This window comes from Chenopodium quinoa, unplaced genomic scaffold (assembly GCF_001683475.1).
Source record: "Chenopodium quinoa cultivar QQ74 unplaced genomic scaffold, ASM168347v1, whole genome shotgun sequence".
Lineage (NCBI taxonomy): Eukaryota > Viridiplantae > Streptophyta > Magnoliopsida > Caryophyllales > Amaranthaceae > Chenopodium > Chenopodium quinoa.
In genome coordinates this window covers 209,984-220,167 of record NW_018744367.1, presented here as the reverse complement: position 1 = coordinate 220,167, position 10,184 = coordinate 209,984, and positions in this window count along the sequence as shown.

Sequence of the window (10,184 nt, the reverse complement as noted above, 5' to 3'; positions counted from 1 at the left end):
AAATCTCATTTTGGGCAATTTGAAACATTGCCTTATCACAGTCAGAGGCGGCCATAGCTTTAGCAGCCTTTACCTCTTTGTTCTTCCTATCAAGCGGCTTGCGAAGGCCGTTCACTCGGAGCAGGGCCTAAGTAAAAGGGAACAGGCGTCAGTTTCAAACAAAAAACAGGCGTCTTGGAATTTAAATGACAAAAATATGCTAAGTATACCTCAGCAAGGACCCCTGCGATACCGTCTAAGTCAAGGGTGCCGAGACCCCTGACCGCCTCTCTCTCAGCCGGAGGAACGGCTTTGATCATAGACTTGGCCACCTCGACCAAGTCCGGTTCCTGAGGGCCGGCTGCATCAAGCATAAACAAACGCATTAGACCTAGTAAAGAAGGAAGCAAGTCTAAATTCACAAGGACAGTTCCATACTTCTAGGCGGCCTGTTTAGAGTTTGAGAAGGAGTGGACGGCTGTTTCTCAGCCGCCGCATGTTTCCTGGCAGTACCAGGAGAGCTCGCAACAGTCGTCCTCCGGGTCTTGGAGTCCGGCTGTTGGGAAGAAGAGGTTCTTGGAGTGCCCGTCTAAAAAAAAAAACACACAACAAAACACACGGTCAGTATCTGCATAAACTCTTAACTTCAAAAAGGAGTGAGGCTTGGAACTTACCAAGGGCGCTTCCTTGTTGGGGGAGTCGGCAGAGGACTGTTGCATGATGGAAGCACGCAACATAGCAGCCGCAGTCTTTGAGGCGATAATTTTGCTCATGGCGTCTTCTGCAAGAACAAATACCAAGGTTAATAACAGTAATGCATGGCAAAAGAGAGTATTCGACAGGCCGGCTACCTCTTGAGCACCGACTTCTGAGGCCACAGGCGGCCAAAAAGTACTCGTCATAGAGCCATTTAAAGCTCGGGACGTAGTGCAGGGGCACTTGCTCTCGCACCCCTGTAGTAGAGTCGACCCTCGACTCTACTTTGAAGAGTCCTTTGTCCAGGATCTCTTTCTTAGCCTTTGGAGGAACAGGCGGCATGCTGCGGCCGCCTGCAAGAAGAGGTGGATCCCTGTTCCACCTGTTGAAGCGCTTGTTCAGCTCTGTGTCTAAACTTTCAATTATAAGGAAGGTGCTTCGCCAATCCTTCCATTTTTTTTTTACCTCTTGTCATGAGGTAGCCTCGGTGGCTCGTCAATTGGTACCAGCCGGTACCCCCTGCCTTAGGGGTCCGGCTGAGATAGTTCATATTGGCGAAAGCCTCGAAGTTTGGCTCCACCCCGTGCAGTTCGCACCCGGCCACATAGCCGAGAACGTTGAACCAGGAGTTTGGGGCTAACTGCCATAACCCCAACTCATACCCATCCAAGATCCGCTGAACAGCCGGATGTAGAGAGAAGCGCAGCCCAGCCTTGATGGCCGCCTCGTAGCAGCCAAAGCAGGCGCCATCATAGCTAGTACCAGCCGGCCAGACAACCGTGTCTTCTGGATCCGGCACAAAAACTAAAAAGCCGGGGCCCATTGTGTGGTTCGCAATAAAGATCCCCACTTTCTCTTGCATGGCCTTGATCTGGCCCTGTGGGACAGTGCAGTAGTAAGGGGTATTTTGCTCCCTGTAAGAGGCGGACGGCTCCGCCCAATTGTCCCCCTTCTCAACTGCGTGAGAAAGCCTCGCCTCTTGTAGGCGGCTGTTTTTCTCTTCTGTGTCTAGAGAAGCATGACCAGAAGAACTAGACTCGGACTCGTCCTCTGACGAATCCGAAGAGGACGACTCTTCCCCTCTCCCAGAGGGACTCGCCTCCTCTCCTTCAATGGGAGTAGGAGAGAAGGTAGACATGTCAACTGTAAAATGGGAAAGGACCACCTTGACCCCTCCCTCAGAACTGTTGGCGGTCAAGCCGCCTTGGTTCACTTCAGAATCTGGCGCCTGGTCAGATGTTTCACTAATCGGCACCCTGTGGGAGGAGTCGTCTGAGTTCGAGATCCTAGCAGTTATTTTTGTTCTGGCCATCATGTTCTGCATAGACACAGAGACAGTCAGAATTTGTATAAAGGGCAAAGATGGGTCCGGAAAAGGGCAGGCGACACTCCTAGTCCTAGATTCAGCCGTCCCCGGTGACCGGCTGATCACTAACCTAGGTCTTGTCGTGTGCTTCCGTGGAGCCATTTCAAAAAGGAAAAAAAAATAATAAAGAAAAATAAAAGGATGAGAACCGACGGTTACCTGAACGAGCGAAGTTGACGAAGTTCTGAAAATTCTGAGTAGCTGGCTTGTCAGAGCAGACGATAGGCAGAAAGAGTCCGGAATGTCAGAGCAAGTTCAGGGGTCCGAATGTTCTCTTCAAAAGTTCTCAAGTGTGAAAATGACTGAAGTCAACACACCCTTATATAGGCAAAATGAGAAGGCGAAGGGTCACTTCCAAATTCAAAATTTGGGCGGGAAAACCTCTCGGCCTTTCACCGTGTGACACCTGTAGCAGGCCGTCGCCTGTTACGGTGTGACACCTGTCACAGGTAACATGTGACCAGTCACGTGCCACCTGTGAGGGGCAAATGATTAGGTGATTTTTATCCACCAATCAGCATCCGACACGTGGACCAGCCAGGTTTCGCCACGTGTCCTTCACGTAGGCCAATAGGAGCCTGCCACGTGTCATCAAGAGATACGTCCTCCATGGACCAATTGTGATGCGACACGTGTCCATCATGCCAAATAGGTAAATCAGCCAACAAGGCCCAATCTTGGTGGGAAGCCCAGTCAGTCTTAGGTTTAACCTAAACCTAGTACTGGCACGCATCCCAAGGCATATAAATATGCCCATTAATCCTCATTAAGGGGGATTACGCACATAAAACACTCTCACCTAGAGAGCCCAAATTACATTTATTTTCGCATTAATTACTCCTTAATCAAGTACTAACTTGACCGTTGGAGGCGGATCTCCAATCATCCGGAGCATCCGTTTGTTTTGCAGGTACAGGCGTCCGGTTCCCGTCTCGAAATTGTAACTCTCCCGTAGGACATCAAAAAAACCCCGAAACATAACCCATAAATCTTTTAACAAAACTTTGTTTAGCTTTATTTTCCTCATAGTGTTGTCATGCGAAATAAACCTACATGTATGATCATATTTTTGGTTTGCTCAATCGTCAATCGCAACCATCGTTTATCATACTTGAAGCTATAGCATAGTTCGTTGTTTCATGAATCTTTGACCGTGTTTCAATGTCTGAGTATCGATCATAAGGTAATCACACGAAACTTATTTTGGAGTTGTTTGTATTATATTACGTATTATTATGTGTGAATTGTTTGATTTATTATTTGTAATCTTGTACATATATATGATAAATTATTATGGTATTATATGATTTGATTGGTTTTGAATAACGTATTATTTTTGTTTTATTGATTGATCGTGTTATTATTATTTCTAGGGTTTTTAATGTTGTTGATATAGGGAGTATTGTTTTATTGAGGTTTTAGGGTTATTAATGCAGAGTATTATTTTTGGGTTGTGAAGTAATTATATTTGGGTATTAGAATTATTGTCCTATAAGAGTTGAGATATACTATGATTGAATCGAGTTCGAATGGTTATATTATTTGGGAACATGTGCCATTATTGAGATACTATTTATTTGCCAGTGAATGGTTATTTGATCGATGTATGAGATGAAAAGGTTGAGAATTATTATTTTGTTCTTGGTTTGAGGCTCGATGTTAATTACCTTAGTCCTTGGCATGTTGGTAAGGAGATGATAATCATGAGTTAAGAATGAGGTATAATCTTTATTAATATTTTTCTATGGTCCCCTACAGTGGGATTTGACCCATATTGGTCATGGTTTAAGGTATTTTCTGGTTATTGAGAGTATTCATATACTTGTTGGTTTATTTATTCGAATTACTCATGTCCAAGGCTAGGTATAAAACAAAGAGCGTGGCACACTTATGGGATAGATGAGTTAATTGAGTAAAAGATCGTATTATTATTCGAGGTTGGACTTGACAAAGGTTATTTCCAGAGTACAATGTGTAATGTAGTTTTGAACTACATTGTTTAATTGAGCTATTAGTGTTAATTATTCTATACTTCTTTGTATTCTGATATGTGATGATTACTCAGCTTTTTGCTGACGTGTGTGTTGTTTTGTTGTGCTACTTGTGTTTGCGGCCATGTCTTCTTCTTATGGTGGCCCTGCAACGATCTATTTTGGAATTTGTCCTTAATGGTGAGCAGTCAAGTTTGTCTACGCAGGTTAATCAAGTGATCGTAGCTAAAGGAGCTCAAGTGTTTTGATTAGTCTGTTATAACAAGTTTGTAAAGTTGTATAAATAGCTCACCTAGTTTATTAGGTTGTAATTATTGAGATTTTGTAAGCCTTAGCACTTGACAAGTTGTTGAGTGTGGCGGTAATACCTCCGATTTAGGTGTATGCTTCTGCAGTTTTTATTCAAAGGTTGTTTATTTTTCCTTTATTTATTATTTATTATTAGCTAGTAAATTGGGGGTGTTACAAAACATCAGACACATTTACAATTGCCGGAATGACTTGAGAACGGAGATGTCTGAAAGTAGAGGAGTTGTTCAGCAATTTCTTCATTTGGCGAGACAGATTTAGTATATTTACTAGGTCATGGCCGATGACCTCGGCACTCTACAACATGCATTTATGGTGCACCCAATCATGGTAAACATACTACGCACATACCCACATGTAATCGGTATGGATTCGACATACAAGACTAACCGATACGGGATGCCGTTCTTTGAGATAGTAAGTCTAGCACGAAAAGCTAAGAGGAGCTCCATGCTCTTGTTAGGGCATCCCGATCCAACATCCTAAGTAAACGCACGAGGGATATTAAGCTCCCTTATCAAGGTACCCTGCTGAGGCCGAAAGCACGGAAAGTACTCGTAAATCCCGCTTGCAGAAGCGTGAGACAACCAGCGATCAAATCAGCATCTTTTCGTGATGCCGTACCTAACTGCCGATACAGGTAGGCTAGAGTAGCTGAACCCCAAGAGTACTCATTAATCGGAACACCATCAACAACAAGCTTGTGGAGGAAGGAAGGATGAGTGCGGTTACCACTCTTATCTAAAAACAATGATCCTCCTAGTACTAACCACATGTATGCAGTATAATGGACACTGAAGGGCCTCTGCGCCTCCAAAGTCGTACCAAAAATCCTCACAGTCAACACCCCGCTACTCTGCCAAATGGTTTTAGAACCGCACTTCTCATTCAACTCTTCCGCAAACATATCCATGGTAACCGAGCACGCGTCCCGTATGACGTCCGTGCTAGGAGTAGTGGAAACCATGGAACCATCAATAAGAAGCCCAAGAATAAGGTACAATCATGCAGCATGATCGTGATCTCCCCAAATGGCATATGAAATGTGTTCGTATCTGGCTGCCATCTCTCAACAAAAGCAGAAATCAACGGCCAGTCGAGACGCTTAAACATAATCCTGGGTAAGTGATACAGACCACTACCATCAATCAATTCAAGGTGCTCCTGTGCAAGACGACCTCACCAATTAACCTATTCAAGACACAACTGTGTCCTACTCAAACAGCGCAAAACATTTCGCTCCTGCCCCGCCCCATATATATGACGCCACATGACCACCAAAACTAAGGATAACAGTCCCATCTTCAGGACTACATGGCATCGGCTGTTGCACTAACCATGTCTCTGCTGAGCTGGTAGTAGGTTGACTCGCTTGACTACTAATAAATCTCCCATGCTGACCCCTATATACCGTATGATAATTCTGAGGGTTCGACTCTTCGTCTCGATCATCATGACTTGCTGGATCTTCGTCCTCATCGTCAGATGTAGGCACTCCACCCGACGAGTACATGGGGCGACTCCCTTGTGACTGATGCTCTCCCGACCATCTACTACGAGACCCATATTGCTGCTCATGATGATGCGGTGCCCCCGTAATTATTGAATAACATGACTCCCTCCTAACAGACACATTCAAACGTCGTGATATTGCATGACGAGCACCCGAACCCTCAATCTACATTAAATAAGTACAAAATCAAATATCAGTAATAATTACAAATATAACTATTCGATTAAAGATGAACAACAAATATAAATATTCAAAAAAAATAATTTCAGAACAACACCATCACCAACAACTATTAATAATAATAAGGACGATGATAATAATAATAATAATAATAATAATAATAATAATAATAATAATAATAATAAGGACGATAATAATAATAATAATAATAACAATAATAATAACAATAACAATAACAATAACAATAACAATAATAATAACAATAACAATAACAATAATAACAATAACAATAACAATAACAATAACAATAACAATAACAATAACAATAACAATAACAATAACAATAACAATAACAATAACAATAACAATAACAATAACAATAACAATAACAATAACAATAACAATAACAATAACAATAACAATAACAATAACAATAACAATAACAATAACAATAACAATAACAATAATACAATTATAAACCACATATTTCACGCAACAGCAACAACAACAACAACAACAACAATAATAATAATAATATTACTAATAAAAATAACATTACTAATAATAATATATTAATCAGTTTTTTTTTAAAAATTAATCACGAAAAAAAAAATAGGACTTCCGCCTGAAATTTCCGGAAGAACCATGGAGAATCCGAAAATTTCAGACAGATCCTCCTTGATTCATCCAGAATCTTTAGGCGGATGGGTAGATCCGCCTGAAATTTACGGATGAACCAAGGAGGATTCGGTTCATCCAGAAATTTCAGGCAGATGTGAATTGCGTTTTTTTTTTCGATTTAAAGCCATACCTGATCGCCTCAGGTGCCGCCGCCTCGACCACCGTACGTCACCCGGATTCGCCGCTGGTCCGCCATCGCCGGATTTCTGCTCGCCTCCTTGGATTGGTGGTTGTCGGTGGTGGGTTGTGGATGTTTTTACTTTTTTTATTTTTTATTTTTTTTATTTTCAGATTTTACTCAATTTTTATTTTGTTTTTAAAATTTTAGAGAGATAACATGAGAGTAAAGTATGAGAGTAAAATGTGATTTCGAAAATGAGTGTTGTTAGTGTCATAAGTATTTATATACGAGGGGTAAATACGGAATTTTCAAGCCAAAAATTCGAGTGATGCCTAGTAAAATGGGGGCGACGTTTAACAACCCTCTAAAATAATGGTTATATATATAATTTTACGTAATTTATTAATTATTTAACATAATTTGTTAATATTGGTTGAACCTACTTATGAAAAAGCTAGATTTGTCCTAAAGGTATAAAGGGCTACATAGTCTAAATGATGGTTCTCAAGCTACAAATAATTTCTTTTCTCGAAGCTGTAACGGGTTATTTTGGTAAATCAAATCAATTAAATTTTCAATTGTCATAATAAGTACATACGCTAACTCCTTCAGTAAATGGATCAAATGCCGAAACGTCTCCCTTTCTCCTTAGATATGGTTGAATGAGTATATTTTGATGTTATTTGACAAAAGTAAAAAAGAGGAGATTTTTTTTATGTTTTGTTGCTTCTTTATTATTTTACTATGTGTGTTATAAGATATTTATGACAAAGGTGATGCGTATGGAAAAAAATAAGATGAGAAGGTGTAATCCCCATATTTTTAAATATTTTATAAATGATTTTTTTTTTGAGAAAATCCAAGTTTCTCAACATGAGAAACGTTGGATGTTTCTCAAGGGCATATGGTAGTTATTTCACGCAAAATGTAGGGGCTATTAATGTCATTTCATTATTGTAATGTGAAACGACAACTTGACGATGTTTATAGACGTGAATTATTCAAATGTTTGTCGAGTTGCTAATGCGGTGGTGCCCAATAACAATCCTATACTGAATTGAATTATATTTCATGCCAAATTATACATTGAAAATTGAAATAAAGCTAAACAAAATTGTATTCTCACAATTATAAACAAAATGGTGCTGTAAATTAGGATTAGTATTCAATTATGAATTACACTAACATTATAGAGTCATTTTCTTTCCTCAACAATGGAGCTAGAAGAATTCTCAATTGTTCAACAATAAAGGATTAGGAAATTAATGGAAGAGGGCAAAAACCTACCATTTAGAGGTTAACCATGTCCTTAATTTATGAATTTTTCTTAGGGTTTTTCGTCGAATTCGGCGGCGAAGCCGCCGGAAATGGAAGTGTTGAGGTTTGTATTGTTTTGACGTTGGTGGTGTTGGGCAAGGTGTTTGTTTTGGTGTTTGAGGTTTCCGCCATTTGATGATGAAAAACAATCCATGAATGTTGGATTCTTAGTTAAGATCGGATAATCGAACTTCAAATTTTTGATGTAAAACAGCCATAGGCCGACGTTTAGAGAGGAAAAGATAATGGGGAACAGAGAGACGAGAAGTCATGAAAGAGATTGAAAGTATGGTGAAGGTAAAGATGACAATGCAAAATTGATAACTTTGGTAACAATGTCAAGTTAACACCGTCAAAAGTAGGTGTACTTTTGTAACACCCCAATAATTTTCTTTAAAACTTGTAAACACCTTTAATAATCTGCAAGAGAATTACTGACATGCTACCGCCACGTGTTCAAACGTTAAGGCTAGTTCAGAATTTAGCAGCGGAAAACTAACTCAGCTATAAATAAGTTTCCAAAACCAATAATCAAAACCAAAGTTAGTCTTACAAGCTGGAACCATTACGGCCCGTATTCAAACCCAAATAAAAGTAGTAAATAAATCAAATCATAGTTAAAATAAATCCAACTTAATAGTTGTAATAAACTGTGAAAATATCCAACACTCCACTCAAAATCCCATCACCTTGATGCAAGTTCTAATTGTGTAAAAACCTGTGATTAGTCTGCTCTCCAATATTACAAGTGTAAAAATTGGATCATTACAGGGTCATTGAAAGGCGAAGGCCATGACCAAGAAAAGACACACAAAAGCACGCAATCAGCAACGCTGAGTACATACAAGCTATGTAATATAATAAAGAATTCCTAGCGTACTACTAATAAGCAAAACATTACTAAGACTTCTCTAATTAATAATAAATAATTCATTTCATTCATTGATTGGATTAAGCAATAGACCAGGTTGTCTCCCCATGCTCCAATTCGGAACATCAATAAAAGAAAAACGCTATGCTTCCTTTCGGAAACATTAATAAACATCCAATGGCAGACGGGCGCGACTCCGTGGCCACAGCTAGTATAAGATCTCATCTAACTCCTTATAATTTAAAGGAAACCATTTGTAAACAAGAGGCTCGTAGATCAGATGACCTCTAGAAAGTACACGGCTAATACCCCGTGAACACCAACCCCTGATTGTCAATACTCTAGATGTGCACAAATCCAGAGTTTTATTGCTCATCCTTCTTGCACTTTACGTGATTTACCAGTTTAATCTTGGTGATGACTCAAATGCAAAATAATACAACCAATCAAACATTAATCATCCACACAACTCAAGTTTCCCATTCAATTCTTAATCTATTAGTGACAAACAATATTCATTATAGAATCCTTTAACTACCTCGGTATATAAACACCTTAAGTGCGTAAGGCACCTCAAATCAGTAACCTCGTCTCATAAGACTTTAATACTTTCTTTACTTATTCCATTTCAATAATAATGAATGAATAATAGAATAATTCATTCCATATATTCATGTACCTTTGCTTCTAAGCTCATCTTGCAAGTTATTGCATAAATAATACTTACAAGAAAAATCAATACGCATTTCTCATACATGAATCAAACCAATCATCACATTAATCATCAATCAAACTCATTACCAAACAATTTCATCCAATCTACAAGTTTCCTAACATGATTCTAAGTTTTCCAAGTCCTTAAACATGCTCCTAGAGTCAAGGTTTTCGTATCCTTGTACGTACTTTGAGTAGACGAGTTGGTTGGCCACCTTAGAAACTAGAAATCACCTTCTACGAAGTCCTCTCCTAAACCAAACAACAATGGTTCAATCAATACCCAAGTAATATAATTTACAGCAATACTAACTTACTTTAAAACCTCCAAAATTTAATTAAACAACACTTTAAAACCTTCCCTCTTACTAGAATTAAAATCTTATGTATAGTTCTTTATGTTTCCTTCATAAAAACTTAAAAATACATCTTCAATATGAAATTAC